The following is a 27,924-nucleotide window of genomic DNA, read 5'->3' as shown; positions in this document are numbered from 1 at the left end:
TGGCGGAGAGGTGAGATGGCGGCTTTCTCCAGGAAGGGAGTAGATGCCTGGCCCAGGATCGAATAGAAAGGTCTGAAAAATGATATTTTTTAATCCCTGATTTGTACATTTGAACAATTTGTAAACGTGTCGAGTCCTCAGGAGGGAACTAACTCGAGCCCTTTGTTCTGCAGCTGAGGCTCGCTGCCCCCGGTGGGCAGTGAGTCGGTGCGTTCCCGAGGCCAGGGTGTGGCCCAGCCCTGGCCCCCAGAGGAGTGCCAGGGGAGTGTGAGGCCCTCCTAGGCTGACCTTGAAGCAGGCCAGGTACGTATGCCCTGCTCTGTCACACTGACAGCCTCTTTGGGAGGTAGGGCCCTCAAAGACTGGGGGCCCTATAATAAGATAGTAATATAATTAAAAATCCAGGACGACACTGTTACTCTTGTCTGTCCGTTATACGTCCCCCCAGGGAGGTGTTAAAAGCTCTCACCGTAATACAGAGGGATGCCTACAGCTGGGGTGTCTGTGATGGGGGCTTAAGGGGTCTGCTCGGGGGGCAGAGAGGGTGGGCTGCCCTGGGAGGAGGTGGGTGGCCTTGGACTATAATTCCCCTCGCCTGCTCTGGTAGGATGGGGACAGCCATCTTCAAGTGTCGCCTTGATGCTTTTAATGACGTCAAATATAAAATGCCTGGCACACAGTAGGTGCTCAGCAAAAATGGTTCTTCTTTCAGGTGGATCTGTCCCCTAACTGTCCCTTTGAAAGCCCTTCTCATTTTTGTAGAGTCCAGAGGGGGACAGGGAGGGTTAGACAGGTCAGCGTTGGGGACAGAGGGCCTTTTCTTAGTCAACCCTGTAACTTTATTGGCATTGTGGGATTTATGTAGCCTTTCTGAGGAACGAACGTCTTCAGGTGGAATTACCTCGGTCCGGAGGCAGATACAGGTAACCTGGGTACTGCTGTATTTTATTTTTATTTATCATAAAAATCTTTTGTAGCTGCAAAACTATGACAAACGTCTCAGAGCATTCACCGGGACCGAACCCTGTCCAAGATAAACCACCATGTAATAAATAGCGGAGGCTCACGTGCAGGAAGGGTGATTAAGCGCCGGCAGAGGGCTGGCTAACCCGGCAGAGGGCTGGCTAACCTGTACTCGCATTTCTTCCACCCAAAGTCGTGGTTGAAAATAAGTGTCTGCCTGGCAGAGGGGCGAGAACTCAGAAGGTCCTGCCTGTGTTAGCTTAGGGAGGGGGAGACATTAACCGGCTAACTAATCAGTCCGTCTGTGCACAGGGAGGCCAGGACAGAACCTGATTTCAGGCTGCTTTGGGTTTCAGGTTGGCTTAGTTTCGTGTCCTTGGGCTCGCCGAGCCTTGATGTCTTTATCTGCGGATAAAGGGTCTTCCCAGTCGCACACTTAGTTTGTGCCTGCGACAGCTGGAGGGGACCTGTGGAGCCGGGTCTGAAGCTTACTGTGCAAGCAGGGGTTGGGGTGCCTGGGGGAGAGAAGGGGTTCTGATGGGAAGTCGGGGTGCGGTGTGCTACCCAGGACGTGAAGGGGGGCAGGCAAGGACCTGCAAGTTTGCACCCCATTCTCAGGGAACTGACATGTTAGCCACACCCCCTGTTGGTTAGAACTGGAGCGTGGGCAATGTGACAGCTGTGGGTTCTGCCCGGCTGGGAGGCTGCCGGTGCACGTGGGCTACAGGGCTGCTGCTCCCCAGAGGATCCCATGTACCCTTCGCCCAGGACTGTCTCGTGTCACATTCTCCCGAGTCCTCATTCTAATTAGCTAATCCCTGAGAACACGGACCAGGGCATTAGCTTTAGGGCCTGTTAAAGACCAGAAGGGAAAGTCCTCCCCGATGGGTGCCTTGCAGACACCCGCCCCGTGGCTCTGGAGGGATCTGGGGCCTGTGGGTGGCACAGTCACAGCCAGCAGGCACACACCTGCTGGCCTCATGTCACTGACACGCCACTCGGAGGCCCAGGGCTCCAGTTTTCGAACATAGAAAATTCTGAAAAGAATGATCTGGGAGATACAATAAATCCCTCACGTCTGCAGACCTTGTCTGGGGGAGATACGCTCACTCCTGATCCAACAGTCAAAATGCTCTTCCTTTTGTATTTGTTAAAAAAAAAAAAAAGCTAAAAGCTAACAGAAACCCCACACACAAACACAGCAAAGCAAAACAAAACCCACACACAAAATGTTTATTTTAATTATGCAAGAAATGCATTGATTAATTAATACACTCATTACGGAAAATCAAACACTGCGGGTAAAAGCTAAAGCCATCGTCAGCTCCTTCCTCCATCCCAGGAGCCCCGCCCCCCCGTCATCACCATTTTAACTCCTGTTGTCAGAGTCAGGTGTCTGGTTCCAGACTTTTTTTTTTCTCTGTGTATTTGCATATGTATCTAAATTGACCTCTCCAATATATGATTCTTTTTTTTAACGTAAACTATATCACCACGTACATTTCTTTTTGCACAGCCTGTTTCTCTTCACTCAAGAATGTGCTTGGAGATCATAAAAGATAAACACCGTTCCTTATCACAACACCTTAGTCGCCTGTAATCTGTACACACTGAAGTTGAGTTCACCACCTTGTTGCTGTCACTAAAGCTCCGGCGGGGCTGGCTTGTGGAAGCAGGTGTAAGTAATTGCCAAGGTCTGGATTTGGGCTCACAAGTGTTTATGACGTTATTACAAATGAATATATGAATGCATAAATTAGCAGAATAAAAGCGGGACATGCCTGGACCAATGATGAGAAAGTGTTTGTGAACAAAGGATCATGATTAATCCAGTTCTGCGCAGAATACTGAGGTCCATTAAAAGACAATAGGTCTCGGCTGTCTCATTCTTTTTAAGAGCTGTTTAATATTCCGGGGTGTGTTTGCACCATTGTTGATTAGAGCTTCCTCTATTGTTGAAAATCCCAGCTGTAAGTCTGCTGGGGTAGGCCAGTGTGAGCCTATAGATGCTTTGGTCAAAGTCCTAGTCATCGGGGTGGGTCACGGATCCCTGTGTGCTCGTTATATTATTTAAGAAAATAAATAAGAAAGATAACGTAAAATAAAAGAGGTCCTGGCATAGATAAATGAGGAGAGCATGTCACGAACCGAGGTTTTAATTAATATGATTTTGCTGAACTGACGCCTGCTAGAAAAGATCTAAGCCGTCCTGTTTTATTTTTGTTGTTGTTATTGCTAACGACCCTGCAGGGAGCATTCTTGTAGCTGAATCTGTAAACACGTCCCTGACTGTTCTTTTAGTCCAGCTTCTTAGAGGTGGGATAGCTAGATTAAATGGTTTGCAGCAAAGTTTATTTTCACTGAGTGATCTTTGTAACATGCCGTTTTGACCTTGTCGCTGTCTTGCTTTAAATCCTCCATCTGACTTCCCGGAGTGTCTGGGACGTGGTCCAAGAGCCTTAGCCTGGCATGTAAGACCCTTCAGGGTCTGGCTGGAAGCTCCCCAGCCTCGTGCCCCCTCCCCATGCACGCACACACACACACACACACACACACACATATGTGTGCTAGGCACACGGCAGCCCCTACCAGCTACCCTCTCCTCTCTGTGTGTGCCCTGCCTTTTACCCTTCAGGACTCCGGCCAAGCCATCCCAGCCAGCTTCCCCTTGGAGCTTAAGACAAGGCTTGAAATGTTCGCTAGGGTCAACCCAAATTTAGAGGCACCGCTGCCCCCCAACACCTCATGCTACAGTTCAGCAAAGCATAGTCTGTGGAATCGTGATGACTCATTGACACATTTGCCTCGTCTAGGAGAACGTTTTACATTTTTCTCGAATTCGTGAAACTGGCCACATGTTAATCACCCCCTTTCCTTTGTCCCTTTCCAGTGCCCTTGGCTCCCATGTCGCCTGGATCCAACTTCCCCTAACTGAAAACCACCTCATATTCCCCCGGGCCCATGGGCAGCTCCAGAGGACTGAGCCGTATGCTCTGTGGCGCTGGGTGAGTCCTCAGAACACCGTCACACTGCAGATGCATACCCGGGAGGCCAGGCTGGCATCCCCACCGCCCCGGGCTGCTCTGGCCCACCCTCCTGGGTGCGCACGCCAGGCTCCCCCAGGCTCTGGAACCCTGTGTCCTGGGGTGCATGGGCTGGGGTGCTACGTCTCAGGGGTGGAGTGCCAGCGATGGGTTTTCAGAACATAATTATATCCTGGAAACGGTTGATTGCATCTTTTGTGACCTGCTCCTTGCCAGAGAGAAAAGGGGGTTCTGGAACATGAGAGGGAGCCGTGACGTAGCATGTGACAGCAGGGCCACCAGCTGCGGTGATGGTGATGCCCTGGGGAGGGGACGAGGTTAAGAGTGGTGCCTCTACCTTTGAGACATGGTCATGTTCTAGAAAGAGCACAGGCTTTCGGGTAGAGGGGCCGCGATGCCAAGTCTGCATCGCCCTTGGGGCAGAGGACTTCACCTGCTTATTGGGAAGCACAGGCGCGCCAGCGTGTTCAGGGTTTTGGTCCCCTCTGTTTCCCTGGGGTTGGGGACGGGTAGGAAGCACCCCAGGAGGGCAGCCATCTCGAGCACAAACCTGGCTACAGGGCAGACATAGAGCTGTGTGTCTTTGGCAAATCTCCCAAGAATTTCCGTGCCTCGGTTTCCTGATATTAAAAGAAGGAATCATAATCGCCCACACAGCGTATTGAGCGGCTGAGTGAGACAACAGCACAATTAAATCACGCCGCACAGTAGCCGGTATGCAGTACCCAGCAAAACTCAGCAGCCCTTCCCATCTCATCCCGTCCGAAGTCCTTAACCCTCCGTCCAGAGACACAGGCAGCTCCTTTTCAGGGCAGAGAGACCCACAGGGGAAGACACAAAGGCCAAGAGGGCGAGTGACCAGGGGGGAACGGCTCTGCTCCTGTCGCCCCAGTGCAGACATCCTCCCTAGGGAGACGCGGGCCTTTCCTCGAACCCTGGGGGGCTGGGGAAGGGGCTGCCCCCCGCCGGCTTTAATTGGGTTCTCCTAAAAAGTTTGGCGATAGTTTATTTTATTTTTTTTATAAATATATATAAAATGTCAGACTGCTCTTCAGGCAGATTTTTTAGGCTTGTATTTTATAGACTTTGGCAAGGGCAGTTCGGAAGAAACAGTGGTTACAGTCTAGAGAGGTTTATAATTCCTGGAAAAACTTCTAGCTAAACCTGACTTCTCCTAAATTTCACAGAAACTGCTCCCTGGGCCAGGCCCAGCCTAAATGAGGTTTTTGTGCCGCCTTACCTAGTGGGAGCATGACTTGCCTTTCACACAAAAGTGAACTTCCTCGGCCACCAAGCACAAAGACCCCTCTCTCCTGTATTTTCAGTTTATTTACTCTGGAGCGTGGGCTTGGTCAGACACACGTCTCACGCCGGGGTGTTTCTCTGTGCTGTTAGTGGAGCTGTCCGTGCCTCTAGCATGGAGCCCCGTCCATCCCTAATGTCCTCGTGCCTGGGTGAGGCTCTGTTTGTGTCTGGGGCAAAAGGAACCATTAGTGGGAATCCCCTCTCTAGCCAGGCTGCCCCATGGCCTCTGCCCCGTTAGAGATTTGGGCAGGTGACTTTTCAAATCCACACCAAAGCTCTTTGGAACCCTTTGCTGCTACCCGGATCAGGATCCGGTATTTGCAAAATTTCGCACGTGCGTGATTTCTTCCGCCGCATCCCCCCTCCCCCGCCCCACCTCCATGTGATGCCGCAGAGGCTGTGACGCACTTGTAAATACTTTACCAAACATTGTCACATCGATAGTTTCAAAGCCATCTTTTAATTGATTGAAACAACAGCAACGACGGAAAACAGCCGACACCCCCCCCCGACACACCCCCACCCCAGGCTCTGAGAAAGCAAACAGTTTCTCCCAGGGCTGCTCCCAGCTCCTGAGCCGGCACGGCGGGGCAGCGTGTCTGTCTGTCTGTCTGCGGAGCCCGCCCGCACTCTCCACCTGCAGCACGATGCTGCCCCCCCTCGGCGGGTCAGAGCAGCTGTCGGGACCCCGAGGCTGGCAGGACTGGGACAGTTAGGCAGTTGTGGCAAGGTTGCCATCCCTGGGTACCTGGGTGCCTTTGTCGTCTTACCCGAATCTTTCTGCCCTGTGGAGGTGCATCCCTGCCCCCAAGGCTGAGCGAGGGCAGCCCGGTCATTTCAGACAAGGAACCCGGGCTGGTCCCTCAGCCAGCCTCTCTCTCGCTCTCGCTCTCTCTCTCTCTCTCTCTCTCTCTCTCTCTCACACACACACACACACACACACCACACACACACACACACCACACACACACACACACACACGTGTGTGCGCGCGTGCGCTCAGTGCCTGCGCTGGGAACAAAGACAAGAAAACTCCTTTAGAAACTGCAGAACAGAGCCTCGTCTAGTGCGGGTCCCCTGATAAAGGCCCCATCCACCCAGAGTTCCTGGGAACTGAGCCCCCATGAATGGCCCTGGAGGGCCAGCGCCCGGCATCAGCGTGGGCCGCATTCATCAACATGCAGGCCCCTCGGCCCCGGCGCCGGGTGAGGGGGCTTTCACGAGTCCCCAGAGCATCCAAGTTACGGTCCAGCAGCCGGCCGAGTCCGGGGCTGCGGCCCAGCCTCGAAAAGGGCCCTGGTTTTCCCATGACCGGGCCAGCCCCTCTACTCACCAGACCCCCATTACTTCTGTCCTCCCACCCCAGCCAGAAAGGCTCCCCCCAGCCCTGTGCACCAGTCTGTTGCCCCAGAGAGGACCCGGGCCAGCCTTTCCGGGCCTGGGAGCGGGGAGGGGGCTTGGCCACTCCAGGTGGGCTGGCCCTTGAGACAGGGAGTTGGCCGCAGGACAGCTCCCCCCTCCCCCGTCCGCCCCGCACTCACCCCCATTCTCCGCTCCTCTCCCCTCACTGCCTCATCCACACAGAAGCACTCCACCGGCCATCTCGGTGCCTTTGCCACTGAGCTCGGGGCAAGGGGCATGGGAGTGTCTGCCCATCCTTGCTCTGACCCCAGCCTGCCTTCTCCGTGGCCAGAGCCCTGCTCGGGACCTACTGCTGCAGGAACGTCTCGAAGGCCTAGACGTGCGGGCTGCCAGCCCGGGCAGGGAGCCGTGCTGCAGCCTCCTGGCCAAGTACCGGCCTGCCTCTCTCTGCTCGGATGCCTCCCGTAACAGGGAGCTCCCTCTCTCCCCAAGCAGCCCGCGTGGGGCTCGCTTTGCCGAGCCCTCCTGCTTTCTGCATCTGCCTCCGCGGCTCCGACGCAGCCCCCTCGCCCCCTCTGCCCTCGTCTCTTTGCGGGTAGTAAGCTCCTTGTCAGTCCTCTCTTTTCCGTGCTCGGTAGCGAGCCCTCCATCCACCGTGGGATCAGGCTTGGGGTCCCCTGGCCCCGTCCACACCTGTCCCGGGGCGCCTCTGCCCCTGCCCGCCCGCATCCGGGGAAGGAGCCCTTTGCCCTGCTGTTCTGCACAGAGCCCAGGGGAGGGCGCGGGTCTCCCCTCCCGGGTCCAGCTGCTCTGTAGCTATCTGTTAAGTGGCTTCTGAGCCCTCTCGGTGTTTTATGGCCCCTTTGCCAGTTGCCAGGGAGAACGCTCTCTATGCAAACCCCCTGCCTTTTCCGCAGGAGCCGCTGGCTGCCGGGCCGGCCCTGGTCAGCCCGCAGCGGCGGCAACAGTGGCGGCAGGCACCCGCGGCGGGGTTGGGGGCTCCCAGGCTCCGCTCCCCGCTCTCTAGCTGGGAGACCACACAATTCCCCTTTCTTTTCAGAGCCTGGGTTTTTCCTCTGTGAAGTGGAGATGAGAGGGGCCCCCACACCGGCTCGAAGGGAGGCTAAATGAGATAAGAGTAGCCCAACACACATCAGAGAGTTCATCAGTGCTCGTGGCGTAGACCCGGAGAGGACGCACGCGTGTAAAGTGTCGCAGGAAAGAAGACAGTCTGGCCTTTGGAGACCCCGCTCCGAATACAAACAGGAACCTCACCAGGCAGAGACCCCTCTGCCGGCTCCATCGCACACATCACGTCAGCCAGAGGAAGCCTCTGGCCTGTGAGCTCACAGTAGATGCAGAAGGCGGCAGCAAAGACGTGCGAGCCCACATCTGCCTTTAATAGAGCAAGAATTCGCACTTCTGCAGCAGCACGAGGGGACCCTGGGGTAAGGCAGAAAGGCACATTTTTCCCGGCTGCTCCCTAGAAGGGTCAGCTTAGACGGCAGCGTCTGGGGATGAGAAGCCCAGTGGGGTCCAGGCACCCCACAGACTATGGGGTGCAGTCATCCTTCTGGGCACTCATTCTCCAAACCAACGCAGAGCACCTACCTTCCTGGGCCCAGACCCGACTGGAAGGCTGGACACGGAGCAGTGCCGATCGGCCGGCTTCTTGTCCTCGAAGCTCAGTCTGGGGTGGGGGGAAAGAGACAGGGAATAAGTCACTGTAAATCAAGGGATGAAGGGGGGATGAAGCAGCTGAGATCACGGAGTCCTGGGTTCTAGGGGACAAGCCCTGAGCCGGGCTGTCTACCTAGGACTTACCCCAGCAGGAGCTCTGAGCACCAACCTCAAAATCCCCATTTGATTGATGAAGAAACTGAGGCAGGGAAAGACAGAGGCCCATACTCACTGTCTCTCAACTGGTGTGAGGCCGGGCTGGGATGGAACCCCAGTCCCTCCGAGGCTCCCCACCACACCCTGCTGCTGAAGACAGCTCAGCGAGGCTGTGCGGAGTGCTGGGGGGTGTGGGTGGGCAGGGGATGGACTGATTGGCTACGAGCACCTCCCCGCGGTGCTCGAGCTCCCAGCTCCTCTGTGGCCCAATCCGTTTGAAGGGCAGATTCAAAATTAGGTGGTAGCACCTACGGGCAGAGGCTTATGAAAATGGCATTATTAACGTGATGCAGGGGGGGCCCTGCCCACCTCCAGGCAGCTTGCAGATAGAGGGGGCTGGGGCTTGTTTGTGTGGACAGGGAGTTGGAGGGGAGGGAGCACATCGGGGGGGCCCACCAGGGCTGCCTCCTGGGGAGGACTAGCTTTGGCGAGGATGAGGGCCTGCTGGCTGAGAGGGGCAGCCCTCTCACTCAGGAAAATGCCCGAGCTGGAGCCCCCTCTCCAGGGCAGGATCCCCTGCCCCTTCTCCGACACAGGCTAGGACGATGGGCCCCCTTGCACCTCAGTTTCCCCATCCGTGTGAGATGGAGATGAAAACCATCGTCACTGCAGGGAGAGCTCCGGTCCCACACCTTCCCTCCAGCCCCCTACCATGGTGACAGTCCCCGGACACCTGTCTGCCTGTCTTAGAAGTACTCAACAGGAGAGTTCCAGATCCGGGGGGCAGGGAGGGAGCCACAGGGAGAGACGTGGAAGGGAGAAAGGAGAGGGGGCTGATGTCCCCAACTCAGAGAGGCTGCTCTGCGTTGGGCAGGAGTTGGGCTACTTCAGATTTGTGCCAACTCACGGTGCAGTGGAATCAGACAGTCTGAATTCTTCAGACACCAGCCAAGCGTCTGTGGAGCCCCCAAGTGCCACAAGGGGGCTGCCTGGGCCACATTTTTAAGCCCGGAAAGTGAGGAGGGGGAGACAGACAGTGGGGATCGGCGCTTTTTGCTTTTGCAGCGGCGATTTTGATTTCCACTGCAGCCCCGATGCGTGCATGCGTGCGGGGGCCGGGCCCTGCCCTGGGCTGGGGGCAGCCAGGAGGGGGTGGCCCACCCTACCTTGGGGGTGACTGCAGGCTGCGCCCCTCCCTCACCGAGGGCCGAGCTGCAATGCAGCAGGCTGCCGGGAGGGTCCGGGGAGCTGTCCGGTGGCCGGCTTTCCAAAGTGGGAAAGGCAGGCTGCGGGAGGGAGCATTTCCTGGAGGGGCAGAGGGTGGAGTGGCGCCCAGGAAGCAGACTGCGCAGAGAGTCTGGCAGCTGCAGGAGGGCTGGAGAGGGAAGAGGCGGGGGGCAGGGGTGAGGGGCCCCGGGGGTTTGGGGAGATTGGTGTGGACCTGGGCTGGAGCGTGAGTCAGTTTCCAGTGATGTGACTGACAGAAAAGAGGGAGGCTTAGGTGGGGCAGAGAGGGACCGAGGATGGTGAGGCCAGCTTGGCACACAGTTTTAGGACAAAAACCGCCACCTCTTGTCCTCCCAGAACGAGCCAAAAAATAAATAAATAAGTAAATAAAAGCATCTGACAAGCTAGACAGCTGAATCCTTCCCAGTCTGGCTGAGCTGCTCCCAGGGAAGGAGTCTTAGGTGGCCAGCTCTGCCTTGGAGAAGGGAGGCTTCTGCAGGCCCTTTCAGAGCCAGAAGGGGTTGCATGGGGCCAGGAGGACCTGTGGAGCAGGGTAGAGGGGCCGGGGAGGGGGCAGCAGGGCCTAGGAACGCGACCAGCAGGCCCCGGGGGAGACAGGAGGGCCTGGGAAGGGTCTGGAGGGTCTAGGGGGGGCAGGATCGTCTGGAAGGTAGGGGCTGGGGTAGCAGTTGGGGGCCTTGCTCTGCAGTGCCTTGCACTTCCTCCTTCATCTCCCCAACTTAGAATGGTTTCCTTCCACTGACCCAGGCCCCTTTCTCGCGCCCTTTCCACTTTGAGGCATTTTTATTGCCTTTGGATCGGCTCCCTAACAGCCTCCAGGATTTAGCTGAGACCCTGGGCCCCTTTGCTCTTTGAGAAGGCTTCCCCTCTCCGACCTCCTCAGCTCCTGCACTTTAGTTTTACACGATGATTTCAGAAACCTTTAATTATGAGAAATTTCAAACAGCACAAAAGTAGAGAAAACGGTATCTATTTTCATCGCAATTAACACACTTTTCATACTGCTGCCGCCGTCAACTCTCAGCCCCTCTCATTCTATCCAAACCTCATACTGTCCTTCTACTACCCCCACCTGCCCCCAGACCGCTCTGAAGCAAATTCCAGACACCGTACCCTTTCCTCCAGCATTCTCCAGTGTGTATCTCTAAAAAAGAAGGACTCTTTTCTGTTTTGAAAACATAACCACAATGCCGTTATCACAGTTAAAGAATTAACAGCATTTTCTTAATGTCATCCAATAGCTATTCAGCATATTCAAATATGCCCCAGTGGACTCATAAATTTCCTTTACAGTTGGCTTGTTCAAATCAGTGTCCAAGTTCTTTCCTGCACTTTCAGCGGGCACTGGGTAGAAGGTAAATGCAGTTACAGATCCAGGGGTTTGACTATCTAGTCTCTCTCCTTAAGTGAGTAACTCAACCTCGGCAAACTTCAGTTTTCTCACAGAACATGGGGCAAATTCTGGGTCTCTGCTAGGGTCCTTTAGAGGATTAGAGATAATGCATATTAAGCCCCCAGCCCTGTGTCTAATACATAACAGACACTCAGCAAGCTGTAGCCGCTAGGATTATCCTTTTTTTTCTGGAGACTTCTAAAGGGCACTTGGGCCGGGGTAGACGAATCGGAGTTGGCAATCGTCCACAAAACAAAAGGCTCCTGGCAGGCCAGGCCCCCCGAGTGATTAAGACAGTCGTGGCAGCCTGCAGCCCAGGGGGCTGGGACCTCCCAGCTGGCTCGCAACTCAGCTGCCCAACAGCAGACACCAGCTGCTGCAACTGGGGACCCACTGGGGATCCCACAGGTTGCCAATCCACTAGATGGCACTGTCTGCTGTGAGTCCGGGAGGGACCCCTACCCCAACCTGCTCTGGGTGCCGCAGGGGGTGGCCTGCCACTGAAACACTGCAGATAATTTCTGAAAAGCATTTCTCAATATGTCATGCAAGATACAGCGGTTTTCTCTCTGCGTAAATCCCAGCCTGATTGCACACGCAGAGGGAATGAACATTTCATGATCATGTTTGCTCAGGTCAGGCACTGGTATATCCACCCTCTCTTTAAATCCTCGCCCCAGCTACGTCTGATTTCCCTTTATTTTACAGATGAGAGGACTTTGAGAGGTTAGTGACTTGTCCAAGGTCAGTTAGGAAGCAGGACCCAGGATTCCAATCCAGGCTTGTCTGTTTCCTCCGCATAATGGAAAGGCAGAGGACGGATGTTAGGTCTGTCGGATGGATGGAACCCTGCATCAGGATGCAGTAGAGAGATGGCTGGCTGGCTGATGAAGACTGGTGAGATGGGTGAATGAATGAAAGTGCAGACGGTGGATGGATGGATGGATGGGAGAGAATAGTCAGTTTCTCACCAAGATCGAAGGCTCACTTGATGTGTGGAGAGAGGTTTCCTCCGAGTGGAGCTTGCTGGTGGAGCTGTGCTGCCTCTGAGCGTACGCACTGGCTCAGGGGGCTCTGGGACAACAGGTGGGCTGCCAGCTGATAGGGACCCAGTTCCAGTTCTGGTGCTAGAGCAGCTCAGTTGCAGCTCTCAGTCCCAGCTGCTTTCACGCTCACTGAGAAATAGAAGACAGCCTCCTTTCCACTGACTCTCCTGGGTGACTAAGCCCTAAGCCCAACCCCATGCTCAGTCTTTCTCTAGTTCCTCGGCATAGGTTTCTGACCTCTAAATCATCAGAACCACCCTCCATGATCGCAGTTACCATCCTCAATCAAAATAAAAGGAAACTGAGGTTTAGAAGTGGTGAGTGCCTTGCTGCACATCGTGTAGGGACCAAGTGCAGAACCAGGATTTGAACCCTAGTCTACTCTTCTAACAAACCCATACCCTTTTCCCATTTGCTTTTCTCTGTGACCGTACCTGAAAAAGTCTGCACTCCTTGGGGTTCACCCACGTCAGACTCACCTTCCTGGCCTGTCAGGGAGCTGGCCTTCTACCCCCCAGACTTTAAATTTATTTCTCAAGTAACCCCTTCTCTAGTTTATCCTACTTGTAGCTGCTACATCACACACGCAGCGATCAAACGTATCACTGACCTCCTGCAGTACAATGATCAAGTTACAACTTAAATTTCTGGTAGCTCAGATTAGGACTGAATGCTCAGAGAAGCAGATATAGACTCTAGAGCCCGGAAGGCTGCAAGGCAAGGAGAGAGGGAGTCAGACAGAGGGCTGAAGGGCAATTCAGCTAGTGTCCCCAAAGACCTGGCTTAAATTCAGCAGATATGTTTCGATAATCTGCTTATGGGCTGAGCCATGTTACACACATCCAAGATGCTCAGATTTCAATCCCAGCTCTGCCATTTACTAGTTTCGTGAGTTTGGACAAAGTGTTTAATCTCTGCCTCAGTTTCCTCAGTTGTAATATGGAAATACCAATAGTACCTTATTAATGGGTACTTGAAGATTAAATGAGTCAAACATTTAAAGTGCTTGAAACAATGTTTCCCATTTGGTGAGATGCAATAAATATTTCATTATAATTAAAATTATAATTGTTATCACTGTTTTCCTTGAGATGGTATTTAATATCTCTGACTGGTAAGAATCATTACCCACTTTTTACAGACAGCTGAGTAGGTGCCCGTAGAGGCATATGAGCCTTTGCCTTTGGAGAGGGGAGTCAGTGAAGTAGAAATATAAATTTGAGACTAGACAGTTTCAGTTCTCGTTGTAGAAACAAGAGCTATACGCACCGATTGGACATGATCCGTCTTATAAAAGATTAAGCCCTGGAATAGGTGAAACTCCTCTGAAGGGATTTACTTGAGGGTGTTGAGAGTTTTAATGAGGTTGGATGGGAGTTGAGAAGAAGCCGAGTAGGTGAAGGGCAAGATGAAGAATTACAATTCTCTTGGTTCAACTTCATGGCTTCTAGAAGCAGTGGGCAAGTTTCCCATATATGCTCCGACCAAACTTGTTTCCCTACATTTTTGGGGGGGATGGGGGTGGGGGGTAGAAAATAGCCACATCAGACATGTTTCTTGTTTGGTCTTTTGAGGGTGGCCAGTTGGAACAAAGCATAGTTCTAGTTGAGTCTCACACCATGTGGGGCACGAGGATTGGGTGACCCGCTCCCATTCCTGGGCAGAACATTGGCAACTTAAGCCTAGGTGGCGTGTGACTGTGTGTAAGGGTGGTACCGGGGGTGGGGGGTGAGGGCATTTGGACGCCCTAACAGCCCGGTGACAGGAGATGGGTTTAGCATCTCTGCTGACTTGCTGGGCCACGTTGGGCGGATGATCCCAGCATGATCTGATCCCAGAATCCGTGCAAGTCCTGTGGGAACTGACACCACTGCATCTCCTCCGAGAAAGTTTACTTATTCATTCAGGATTATCGGTACATCCTGGAGATGCCCTGTGCTCCTGGGGGTACCTGTGTGGGAGGTGAGACAAGCCCTCCTGTTTGCCCACACGTGCATTCACACGCTCACCTTGTAGGCTGAGAGTCAGGTATCAGAGAGCAAGAAATGCCCCAAAAATGAGGCATTGGGGCAAACTGGGGAAGAGACCCTGGGGCCAGACTTCCCGCACTGGCTACCTTGCTCAGCATCTTCCTAGCTGTGTGACCGCTTGTATGTCGCTTAACTTCTCTGAGGCTCCATTTCCTCATGTGTAAAATGGGGCTAACCATGTCTTTGCTCAAATATCACCTTCTCAGTGACACTTTCGCCTTCTTGTTGCTTTCTATCACTCCTTTTTTCCGCGTTCTTTTTCTCCATAGTTCTCATCACCATCTTATATCCTGTATATAGTACTTGTTTAATTTGAATATTGTCTGTTCCTGTCTCCACCCACAAGGAAGTTAGCTCTCAGATTTTGTCTTTTTCATTCATTGCTGTCTCCCCTGGCCTGTACCTGGCACAAAATGCATGCTCAAAACTTTTTGGGGGATAAAAAAGAAAGAGATGCTGTTGAATTGTTCCCATCCCAGAGTATTGTCAGTGCCTGCAAAGCGGGCAGCATGGTGCCCGGTGGAGTGTTCATTCAGTGAATAGTGGCTAATTTTGATTATTATGTCTTCTTCACAGGACCGTTGTGGGGATCAAACGAGATAATGTATGCGAAGGCATGCTGTGAATTCTGCGTGCCCAGGGCAGGAGGTACAGCATTAATGACGCTCTGTTACTTTGAGGGGACTTACACTTAAACTTTATGCTTTTCATTTTCACACCACCTGGGAGGGAGGGAAGCCCGAGAGATCACTGCCCCCTGAGGCTCAGCACGGGGAAGGGCCCTGCTGGAGGCCCACAGTGGGTTCAAGGCAGAGGCAGGAGCCTGCGTTGGGCTCCCCAGCCTAGGGGTCTTTCTACGTCTCCCTTACGTTAAGTCCCCACGTGGGTATATTTATGTACATATTACATTATATATACATCTACATAATGGAAGGATGTTTTAACTTGTCATTTATTTTTTATTTTTCGTGCCTCAGAGTTGCTCTGAGGCCAGCATGCTGGGCACCCACCAGGACATTCTGGGAGGGTAGGAGGGAAGCTGGCTGTGTCTTGTCAGTAAGGGTCACAGTTTTTTGGTTTCTGGGAAACAACGTGAACATCAAGAATCTCATGGCATGGACTCCTCCGAAGGCAGCCCCATTTCATGAAATGAATTTTAGTTTTCCAAAGCGCATCCCTTAGTTGGATTTCTGTTTTCCAGGGCACTTGTTTAAGCTTTGATGCCGGGTCCAAAAAGAACAGATCCCAACAATTTCCTGCCCGAGGCCCATCCTTTCCGAAACACTCAGCTTGGCCTGAGCATCGAGATCATTCGTTTCTCTAATCAGATGGGGGGCTGTTGGGACCGCAGAGTGGGCGGCGGGGGGCGGGGGAAGGGCAGGGTGAGCGCAGGGTGGGAGCTGCTTGAGGAACGGTCGGTACGCACCCTCACGTTGGACCCTCGAGGCTGTCGCTGTCCTCAGTCGACCGGTCGCACAAGTCGGGGCACAAGGCAGAGAAGCCAGGTCACGTCTCTGCAGTTACACAGCTCACGAGTGCCTGCTGGGGTGGAACCTGGTCTGTCTGTCTGTCTAGCACCACAGCTGCTGCAGAGGAAAGAAAGATTTGGGGGATGGGCTCAGAGCCTGGGCTGGGAGTGGGTGGGGGGGTGTCACCTGGCTGACTTTGGCATGAAAATAATAGCTGATTCTGCTTAAGGACTAGGGCTGTGACTGCAGGCGGGAAAACAGGCACAGAGAGGTTGGTTAACTTTCCTGATGTGGCCCAGCTAGTCAGGATCTGAGGCTGGATTTGAGGCAGGCAGTGTGATGCCAACATACGTGCTTTAACCATTGGCCCACGGTGCCTCATGGCAGTGAGCACAGATTAAGAGGGCACGTGGAGTTCAAGGATCTGGGTTCGAGTCCTTCTACCACCCCCCTGCTGGGTGCGCTCGTAAGTCAATCATATGTATTTAATCCTCCCCCTTGACAAGGCCCTGCAGAGGCCCAGCCAGCCACCGAACCATGGAAACTATTTTTTAAGAATACATATGTGATAAAATTTTACATATATGAAAGGGGAAGGGGAGGGTACACAGGAGATTTGAGAGGGATTATTTAAGGTAGAGGGCAGCAGGGGACCACGGGGTGGAGAGCAGGAGGTGGGGGCAGTGCATGGCTATTGTGCGGCTTTTAATAATCAGTAAAATAAGAGAGGCATGTCAGGAGCAGGAATGAGAGTGGGCTGCGAACCAAGGATTGAGATTAATTCTCCACACCCGAGGGACGTGAAAAAAGAGATCAGAGTGGTTTGTGGTCCTTCATTTTATTATTAAAAAGTATAAAAGAATCAAGAAATACTGTCATAATGGCCTTGAGGAGCTCAAGGGTGAAAATGTGTTCTGCATAGAAGGTGATGATGAATCCAGGTCTGCTAACCTGACATTGACGAGCAAAGAAGGTCTGGGCGATTTTCTTCCTTTTCATGGGATTTGTGTTCCATAGAATGGGCGCACTGGGGTTTCTCCGCGCGACAGGATCTTGGCTCTGGGGAAAGACACTGTAGACAGGTATAAGCGGGGATTCATGGGTGTTCGCTGCATAGTTACAAATGAATGAATGCACAGATCCAATTAAAGAGAGCCAAGCTTACACCACTGATGAGAATGTGTTTTCAGACAAGTGTTATGAGTAAGCTAGTTCTACCCAACAGTAGTTATTAAAAATAATAGTACGAACACCCAGTAGGTTCTAGGCTGTCGGAACTGTGGGTAGGAAGCATATTAACAGGTAGATAGAACAGTCATTGGTCTTGGGCTGAATGGTGGCTTCAGGTGTTCTTGATATATTGTTAGGAATGAATTAGATGACAATAAAATACATGACGAAATGAAAGACAGCCAAGAGCAGACCACCAAAGATCATGTTTTATGGCTTATGGCTTAAGGTTAATCCATTTATGGACAATGGTGGACGACTTAAAACAACAAAACCAAAGCTCTTACCTCTCTGGATAAGAAGCATTGGTCTATAAGGACTAATCGATGTTTTTGTTGTGGGTTAGTGCTGAGCTCCTGTGTGGTTATTGTGTTTCAAAAAAATAAGTAAAAACAATAAAAAGGACAAGTAGGAAACAAGGATGAGATTATATCTGGAATCAAAGATGATTATTACTTCAATTCTGCATAGCCGAGTCCATTAGGAAGAAGATCTGGGCTGGTTCTTCTGAGTTAGAAGCATAGAGACAGGTGCTTGTAATAGCCATTATTCTTGTTTTCGATTAGGGTGGTGAATTCATACCTGTTTATTGTAATAAATGCAGTTATTAAATGGAGAAATATGTACAATGAGAGCTATGCTTGGGCCAATGATGAGACTGTGTCATGTGATTATACTATGCTGCTCACCTGACGGCCGTTAGAAAATATCTAGGTTGTTTCATCCTTTTGAATATCTGCCTTGTGTTCCACAGAATGGAGGCCCCAGAGTGGGTCTAATGACCCTCTGTCGATGAAGATCTTGGCTGTGACTTCTGTGGGAAATGAGCCATGGACCAACCGACGTGAGTGATGGTTAGTGTTGTTTTACGGTTGGGTGGTTGGTTGATGGGTGTGTATGCGCTATTAAACATGAATGGACACAAGTAAAATCAAAGGTGTCCAAGCATAGACCAACGATGAGACTCTGTCATGAACCCGGGTGATGAATCTCCTTTGGCATAACTGTCAGCAAATTAAAAAATAATATAACTGGGCTGTTCTCTGTGTAGTAAATGAGCAGATAAAAACAAATGATTATATATGAATCATTATGTTAAATTTATATATGTATATGTATAATTACGTTATACATTAATAATGTATGTTTATATAAATATAATTGTTACTTTTTCTTATTCTTGGGGTGAATGGTATGCCCATGTACCTTTACTGATTTATTAAAAAGTAAAGGATGCATGCATAAATAAAATCAAAGAGGTCAAGCATGGACTAATGAAGACAATGTATCACGACCCAAGACTTATGATTACACAATTCTGCAAATTTGAGGGACGTTAAAACAAAAAAAAATTCTATACTATTTCATGTATTTTAATAGCATTCTACTATTAATTTATACACTACGGTTTATAGAAACACTTTCCTGTTGGTGAAGTTTAGACTGTTAACTCAGTGAGAGATGCACATAGAAATGAAGAGAATTGGTAGTTTATTATATTTTGGGGAAGATTCATGGGTGTTCTTTTAGGATTTTTTTAAAAGGGATAAATAAAATTAAAAAAGGCAAAGCACAGACCAATGAGGATCATGTTTCATACACTAAGGCTGATTAATTCAATTCTACACAAGTGAGACTCATTAAAAATGATCCAGGCTGTTCATTCTTTTAAACGGTTCCTTTCTGTTGCATGAAATGGACACACCATAGTTTATATAATCATACAACATGTATGAGAATTTTGATTCTTATTTGGGTGGATAAGGTAAAGAAAATGTAAGTAATAGTTGACATTCTTAAATCTTCAGCTGGAAAGTGGTTTAAGGGTGTTGATAAGTAAGTAAGTGAACGAATGAACAAATGAATGAATAAAACAAGAGGGCATACATGGGCCGATAATGATTCATTATTCCAGAATTAAAATTATTCTAATTGTGTACATTCCAGGTCCATTTAAAGTATGTGTTGGTTAAGGAGCAGATATTCATTATTCCTGTTTTTGCATGGTGGTGTGTTGCATGTTAATTTCAGTGCTTAAAAAAATCAGTAAATGTATAAAGTACAAAGAAGCCACAAGGGAGACCGGTGATGAGAATGACCCAAAGATTAGAGGATTACAGTTAATTTAGTTCTGTGCTCTTGACTGCCATAAAAATAGTATGTTTCATTCCTTTTACCAGATATCTTGTATTTCACGGTGTATATGTACCTAGTTTATTTAAACATCCTTCCATGGAGAAAGATCTAGCTTATTAACTCACTGAGCAAGGAGCACAAAAGGAGATGAAAGATAACATCAGTGTTCTACTTGTGGAGTATGAGACTGGGTTTATGGTTGCTAATGAAAACTCCTTTAGAAATGATCGACTCAAACCAGAGAGAATCAGCATAGACCAATGATTAAGAATTATAATTAATTCCCTCTAGCTTCATTAGAAACAGTTCTAGACTGTTACCTAAGGGTAAAGAATGTACGTTAGTGCTGCCCAATAGAAATTTCTGCACTGATGGACATGGTCTGTAATTTGTTCTGTTCAATATGGTAGCCATTAGTTACACGCGACTACTGAGCACTTAAGATGTGGCCAGTGTCCGTGGGACCTGAATTTTTAATTTTACTTTATTTTTATTAACTTGAATTTAAATAGTCATATGTGGATAATGGCTACTCTATTTGTTGCATTGGATGGTTGGTTAATGAGAGTTTCTTGACTATGAGGTATGAATAATTAAATATATAAATTAATAAAGAGGGTTGATTATGGGCCAGAGATGAGAATATACCATGAGAAAAAGATTATAATTAATCCAGTTCTGCACAACTGAGATTCACTGGCAAAAAGTCTTTGGTTCATGAAAAATAGACATAGGCTTATTCATTTATTTTATCAACTATGAAGTATTACTTTGAATGTGTGCCCCATAGTTTATGTGAACATTTCTCTAATATTGAAGATCTATGTATTTTGGTGAGAGAAGATCAAAAATTTATTGTCAAAGTTATAGCTGGTGAGTTGAATAGTGGTTTTGCAGATACTCATTATATTACTATTTATTTCAAAAAATGAATAATAAATAATAGAGAGTTCATGTGTGGTGCAAGGAAGACAGTATGACATGTACCAACATTTGTGATTAATACATAAATAATAACTGTGGTCCATAAATAAAACATCTCTTTTACATTTTTTGGTGAAGAACATAGAGACACATGTACCTAATCGTCAATATACATAGAGGACTAAGCAAGGACCAATGAAGAAAGTATATCACGAACCAAATTTTTATATTAATACATTTCTGAACAACTGAAACTCATTTTATAAAGGTCTTTGTTTCTCTCCATTTATGGGTAAGAATTACAAAGATTTATCTACCTATCCTTTATATCCATACATATTATATATACATATATTATAGATATGGATACAAATTATAGTTTTTCTTAGGTTTGATGGTACATTCATGGTGATTTCATTGACTATATTATAAAAAAACCAATACATGAATAAATTCTTAAAGATAAGAGGAAGGAAATGTATGAGTTAGTCATTGTTGTGGCAGTGCTGCATAACAAGTAACCCACAATTTCATTGACTTAAAAAACAGCAATTATTACAACCATTACAATATTTATTTCTCACATATGGATCTGTGGGTATCTTGCAGCAGTTGTGCTCCAGGCTGTGGGTTGGGTTCACATCTGCCCAACTTGCCTTCTTTTTCAAGGTTCTTAGATAAAGGAGTTGTAGTGTCTGGGCCATGCTCTTCTCACATTGAAAGCTGGAAGCTCCAGAGCACAAGCAAAACCACCCCCGCACATTTAAAGACTTTGCTTTGACATGGTTTAAGTCATATCCACTCATACTCCATTGGGCAATGCAAGTCATACGGCACAGCATCAATGGTGTGGGGAAGGACAGTCTTCCTATAGAGGATGGGGAAGGGAGAGGGAATATTTGCTGAAAGATGACATAACTTACCCCATTTCTCCCAACTGGTGAGAAATGTTTACTTCATGTTCCTACATGAAATACAATCATTCTCTCTTCAAAACATCCCAGGAGTCCATGAAACCAGTGCTTTAATTTGTAATCCAGAGCATCTTGATTCACTTCTGGTTTGGATGTGACTCTTCTTTATTCAGAGACTTATAAATAAGAGATGGGTTATCTGTCCCCACGTGGTAAACACACTGTGTTGGAAACAGCCCCACTTGCAAAGGGAGAAAATGGGAGGCACAAAGCAGTTCATTCCAACTCTGCTGGGCTGAAGATATGAGCTTTCCTACCTGCAGCTGTCACCTGTATAGGAGGGAGAACAAAGGTGGATGTTGGTAATGGCCACCATTCGTATCCTTCTTGTAGGTGATCAGTTCAATGATGTTCATTGATATAAACGTTGAGAGTCATTAATTAAGTTAAAAAATGGAGTGTTGTTTGTGGTCAAAGGGGAGAAGGAGGGCCAAGCACGAGGCAAGGATTATGGTTGATTCAGTATTTCACAACTAACATTCATTTAAAAAGTTTACATCAAATACTGTTCACTTTTTTTTAATGCCTGATTTCTGTTCTACAGAATGAATGCACTAGAGCTGATCACCCATCCTTAGCTGATGAAGGGCTTACCTCTGTGGGTAAGGAGCATGGAGGCCGATGTAAGTGACAGTCAGAGTCCTTGTTCTTGGTTTGGATGGTTTGCTCATGGACGTTGACTGTATTACTTAAAAGAAACAAATGGCTTCATTCATCACTTGTTAATATAATGGTAGACCACGCATGAACCAGTGTTTAGAGTGTGATATGAACCAAGAATTGTGATGAATCTAATTCAACACAGCTTAATTCCATTAAAAACACACCAAGGCCATTTAATTTATGTTATTGGCATTTGACTATTCCACACTCATGTTATATCCACTGTGACTTTGACTTAGACATTCCCCACTGACAAAGATCTATGCTGATAACTGGTTAAGACGGTAGCACGTAGGAAGGTGGAGAGATATTATCAGTGTTCTATTGTGGAAGAAGATGGTAGGCTCAGAAGAGTTCACTGTGTCATCTTTGAAATATAGACAAATTAATAGTAAGAGGGCTAAGAACAGGCCAGTGATGAGTGGGGGATTGCTATGTAGCAAGAATGTTGATTGATTCATGTTATTGATCATTATAGAAAGACATCTAGTGTACTGTTTCTGTGGGAAATTAGCCTATGGACAAGTGCTGTTCAATACAATGACCACTAGCCACAGTTGGGTACTGAGCACATGGCTAGGCTGAACTGAGATGTGACCTATGTGGAAAATACACACCAAATTCAGAAAAGTCAGTACCAAAAAGTGTAAAATACTTCTTTTTTTAAAATATTTTAAAAATATATTTATTTATTATTTTTGGCTGTGTTGGGTCTTTGTTGCTGTGTGTGGGCTTTGTCTAGTTGTCTAGGCGTGTGGGCTTCAGTAGTTGTGGCTCGCGGGCTCTACAGCTCAAGCTCAGTAGTTGTGGCGCACGGGCTTAGCCGCTCCGCGGCATGGGGGATCTTCCCGGACCAGGGCACAAACCCGTGTCCCCTGCATTGGCAGGTATTCTTAACCACTGTGCCACCAGGGAAGCCCATAAAATATTTCTTTAATAAGTTATTTATACTGATTACTTGTTGAAATGATAGTATTTTAGATCTATTGGGTTAAATAAAATATACAGTTATAATTGATTTCACCTGTTTCTTTTTAAAAATACAGATTCTAGAAAACTTAAAATATATGGGAGGCTTGCATTATATTTTTATTGGCCAGCACTGCTATAGACTAATGAGAGGGATACTCAAGGATCTTTTCCTTTATGTTTTTCTGACCCATGGGTATTGATTGTATTATTATTAGTCAAGTAATGGACCAATTAATGAAAAGTGGATAAATGAATGAGAAAAATGGGAAAAAGCACACACTAAATATTAAAGTGTATATTGACACAAGGATTATTTTAAATAAAGCACTAAAGCCCATAAAAACAATGTAAAGTGGTTAATCCGTCTGGGTAATGAACATATGAACAGATGTGTGTAGTAATCAGTGCTGTTGGATTGGATTGGTGGTGTGTTGCTAGTCTTAAATTTTTAAATTAATTTATTATTTTTTTTAAAGAAAATGACATGGACAAATAGCTGATTAAATAACCAACTAAACAGAAGAGGGTCGAGCATGGCAAGTGTCAAATGAAGGCAGCATAGTGATAATGGTATTGGTCAATCCTTTTGGCACCATTGATATCCACGGCAAAAAAAATGCAGTCTCAGCTCTGTGGGAAATGAGCCTCTAGTCAGTGATTAGGAAGTTCGCCAGGTCTTAATCTTAGACTTTGAGTCTCCCGAGTATTGATTATGTTATTACTGTTTAAGTGAATCAATGCATAAATTAAACAAGTGTATAAATGAATGAAAAAAGAGGGCAAAGCATGGACCAATGATGCAAGAACTATTACTAATATGTTTGTGAAGCACTAAAGTCCATTAAAAAAGGCACTGACCTTCCTTTTTTAAAAAAGGGAAGATATTTACATAAATAAGAAAATTAAAGAGGGCCAGTGTTGAGATTGTGTCAGATGATAAGAATTATGGTTAATCCAGTTTATTCATTGAGTTCATTAAACAACAACAAAGATCTAGTTTGTTATCTCTGTAGGAAATGAACAGGTTGACAGATATTAGTTTTTTTTTTTTTAACACCTTTATTGGAGTATAATTGCTTTACAATGGTGTGTTAGTTTCTGATTTATAACAAAGTGAATCAGTTATACATATACATATGTTCCCATATCTCTTCCCTCTTGCGTCTCCCTCCCTCCCACCCTCCCTATCCCACCCCTCTAGGTGGTCACAAAGCACCGAGCTGATCTCCCTGTGCTATGCGGCTGCTTCCCACTAGCTATCTATTTTATCTTTGGTAGTGTATATATGTCCATGCTACTCTCTCACTTTGTCACAGCTTACCCTTCCCCCTCCCCATATCCTCAAGTCCATTCTCTAGTAGGTCTGTGTCTTTGTTTTTTTGTTTTTGGTCTGTGTCTTTATTCCCGTCTTACCCCTAGGTTCTTCATGACCTTTTTTTTTTTTTCTTAAATTACATATACATGTGTTAGCATATGGTATTTGTTTTTCTCTTTCTGACTTACTTCACTCTGTATGACAGACTCTAGGTCCATCCACCTCACTACAAATAACTCAATTTCGTTTCTTTTTTTCAGAGTGTTTTTTTTTTTTTCAGAGTTTTTGATCAGTTTCCTTGGATTCCAAGCTATGGATTGTAAGGGAATGAATGAATACATTTATGTCACAGTCAGTTATTTAAAAGGGGGCAAATCATGGACCAGTGATGAACACTTTTAAGTTATAAAGCAAGTACATCCTTCACTGCTGGTGTCCATGTAAAGAATATGAAGTCTAGGCTCCAACCTGTTTGTTTAAGGTTCACAGATAAATTCATGTTATAATGTTTCAGTTTGGGCTGCTTGTGGGCTTACTATTTTTTAAGTTAAGTATAGTTGATTTACTATATTATTTTCAGCTCTACAGCATAGTGATTCAGTATTTTTTGCAGATTATACTCCATTATAAATTATTACAAGATAATGGGTATAATTCCCTGTGCTATACAATATATCCACAAGTTTGTTTTCTGTTATCTGTTTCTGTTTTGCATATGCATTCATTTGTATTATTTTTTAGATTCCACACATAAGTTATATAGTATTTGTCTTTCTATGTCTGACATATTTCACTAAGCATAATATTCTCTAGGTCCATCCACGTTGCTACAAGTGGCAGAAATTCATTCTGGGTTGCTTCCATGTCTTGGCCATTGTAAATAGGGCCGCTATGAACATTGGGGTGCATATATCTTTTTCAGTTAGTGTTTTCATTTTTTCCAGATATATCTCAGGAGTGGAATTGTTGGATGATATGGTAGTTCTATTTTTAGTTTTTTAAGGAATCTTCATACTGTTTTCCATAGTGGCTGCACCAGTTTGCATTCTCATCACCTCCTCTCTAACATTTGTTTTTGTAGACTTTTTGATAATAGCTATTCTGACAGGTGATACCTCATTGTGGTTTTGATTTGCATTTCTCTAATAGCGTTATGAGCATCTTTTCATATGCCTGTTGGCCATCTGTATGTTTTCATTGGAAACATGTCTATTGATGTCTTCTGCCCAATTTTTTTTTTTTTTTTTTTGCGGCACGCGGGCCTCTTACTGTTGTGGCCTCTCCCGTTGAGGAGCACAGGCTCCGGACACACAGGCTCAGCGGCCATGGCTCACGGGCCCAGCTGCTCCGCAGCATATGGGATCTTCCCGGACCGGGGCACGAACCCGTGTCCCCTGCATCGGCAGGCGGACTCTCAACCGCTGCGCCACCAGGGAAGCCCCTTCTGCCCATTTTTTGATTGGGTTGTTTGTTTTTATGATATTGAGTTATATGAGCTTGGATTTACTCTTGTTAATTAATGATAGCCATATGATTAAATTAATCCATGACTAATCAAATTAAATGATAGATAAGCAAATAGATAAATACATAATAAGGGTCAAAAATGAGCACTGGCAAAATGTGCCATGAAACAAAATTTTAGATTAACCCAACTTTGTTTCTTCTTCAATTTTTAAAATTAATTAATTAATTAATTGGCCATGCCCTGTGGCATGTGGCATCTTAGTTATCTGACCGGGGATCGAACCCATGCCCCCTGCGTTGGAAGCTCGGAGTCTTAACCACTGGCCCGCCAGGGAAGTCCCAGATTAACCTAAGATTGAACAAGTGAGGTCCACTTAAAAAAAAAAAAAAGATAAAAGAGGTTGCTTCATTCATTTTACAGTTGTTTACTATTTTGCTTTATTTATTTATTTACCACTGTTGATTTACACATTCCATCAGGGATAAAGATTTAGGTTTCTAATCTATCGAGAGGCAAAACACAAGGAAAGGTGGAAAATTGTTAGTGAAGTAAAATGAGATGTTCCTGGATTGTTTTGTTGCAAATTAAAGAAAGATTAAAGGACCAAGAATGGCCCTGATGAGTTTGGGTTTGCATGAAGACGGTTGATTGATCCATATGTGCTATAATGGGGTCCATTGTAGAAAGAGTGTATTAGTTCTGAGAGAAATGAGCAAAAACCAGAAGGTGGTAATGTTCTTAGATCTTATTCTTGCCTTGTGGTGATTAATGGATATTGATTAACGATTAGTCAATCAATGAATGAATTAACACACAAATGTATAAATGAATAAAGAAAAAAGGCCCAAGCCTAGATAACTGATGAGTACTCGGAGGTGTCCAAACCAAGGATTTTGATTAGACCCCATAACTCTGAGGTCCATTATAAAAACAAACCTAATTTCCTGCCGTGGCGGGACATGAACTTGTAGCTGAAGTTAGGAATGCAGGCATCTTGCTCTTAGCTTTGATAGATCTTAGGTATAGATCCTTTTATTAGTGTATCAGTAATGAGTAAATAAATAAATGTATTATTTAATGAAGGCAAAGAGGGCAAGATAACCACCAACAATGAGAGTATCTGATGAAAAACAGATTATTCTTAAAACATTTGTGAGGAGTTGAGTTCTAATAAATGAAGGGTCCAAGGCATTTAACATGTTGATCAGGAACCTATGGGCAACTCTATGCAAGAGTCAGTGTTGTTTCTGAGTTGGTGGTTGTTAATTTTATTAAGAAAGGGGGGAAAAGGGAAATGTAATAATCGATTACAGAACTACTTAATTAAAGAAGATCAAGCATGGGCCAATATTAAGAATTCATGACATGAGAGGAGTTATGATTAAATCAGTTTGTCTCAACCAGTATCATTTTTGAAAAACACATCTAGTTGTTATTCTGTGGGTATTGAGTTTTTATAAATTTATTTATTTATGACTGCATTGGGTCTTCATTGCTGCGCGCCGGCTTTCTCTAGTTGTGGCGAGCGGGGCTACTCTTCGTTGCAGTGCGTGCGCTTCTCATTGAGTTGGCTTCTCTTGTTGTGGAACATGGACTCTAGGTGCGTGAGCTTCAGTAGTTGTGGCACGTGAGCTCAGTATTTGTGGTGCACGGGCTTAGTTGCTCTGCAGCATGTGGGATCTTCCCGGACCAGGGCTCGAACCTGTGCCCCCTGCATTGGCAGGTGGATTTTTAACCACTGCGCCACCGGGGAAGTCCGTGGGTATTGAGTTTATGGGCAGATGTTAGTGTTATTTAGGATCCTTACCTGGGGTATGTAAGTGATATTATTGTTAGTGAATGAAGGAAGAGGTTATTTAAAAGAAGGCAAACATGGACCAATGAGTATATTGTGTCATTAAAAATGGTTTATTAATCTCACTGTACTCTTCTGCCATGCGTATAAATAAAAGGGGACTGAGCTATGCCCACTTTGGATAAAGAGCCATAGAGATAGTTACCTATAATAGTATTTTAGACCATTTTGCATTTGCTTTGAAAAAATGAACAAGTTATTCCATGAGTAAATAAATAAAAAATAAACAAATATATGAATAAAGTCATAAAGTAGGGTCAAACATGGTGAGAATATATCAAGAAACAATGTTGTAAATTCACCTCATTCTAATCAAGGAAGACCTGTAAAGAAGGTAATATGGGCTCTTACCTATGTGAGTAAGGTTTAATAGAAAGAATTTGGAACAGGCATAGTTCTTAATTATTCTACTAGGATGTAAATTTAGCAGTTGTCGTCATATTATGTACATTAATAATTAAAAAATAAATAAAAAGAGGGCCATTTTTGGGCTAATTGAGTGTGATGAAAACAGGGTTTTATGATAAATCTGTTACAGTAAGACTAAGGTCTCTTAAAAAAAATCGACACTGCCTCTTCAGTTTTCTAAAATCTGTTTTTTACTGCACAGATTCAATATACCCCAATCTGATTTATTCATTACCAATGATGAAGATCTTGGCTGTCACTTCTGTGGATGAAAAGCAAAGGG

At 46.6% G+C, this 27,924-nt stretch overlaps 1 long non-coding RNA gene and 1 other non-coding gene across 2 annotated transcripts; both read left to right on the top strand.

The window, feature by feature from the left end:
- The first annotated feature begins 172 nt into the window (after nucleotides 1-172).
- On the top strand, nucleotides 173-27,924 carry LOC132419418 (uncharacterized). The gene is made up of 8 exons (XR_009518200.1): nucleotides 173-303; nucleotides 2,480-2,641; nucleotides 3,854-3,968; nucleotides 7,735-8,122; nucleotides 14,804-14,875; nucleotides 17,681-17,780; nucleotides 21,505-21,583; nucleotides 27,844-27,924. It is a non-coding gene; the product is annotated as an uncharacterized lncRNA (long non-coding RNA).
- Nucleotides 2,746-2,822, top strand: LOC132421478 (small nucleolar RNA SNORD112). The gene has a single exon (XR_009518722.1). It is a non-coding gene; the product is annotated as a small nucleolar RNA SNORD112 (small nucleolar RNA).

This window comes from Delphinus delphis, chromosome 2 (genome assembly GCF_949987515.2).
Source record: "Delphinus delphis chromosome 2, mDelDel1.2, whole genome shotgun sequence".
Lineage (NCBI taxonomy): Eukaryota > Metazoa > Chordata > Mammalia > Artiodactyla > Delphinidae > Delphinus > Delphinus delphis.
Note: the sequence above shows the minus strand (reverse complement) of the source record. Positions and strands in the feature narration are given on the sequence as shown.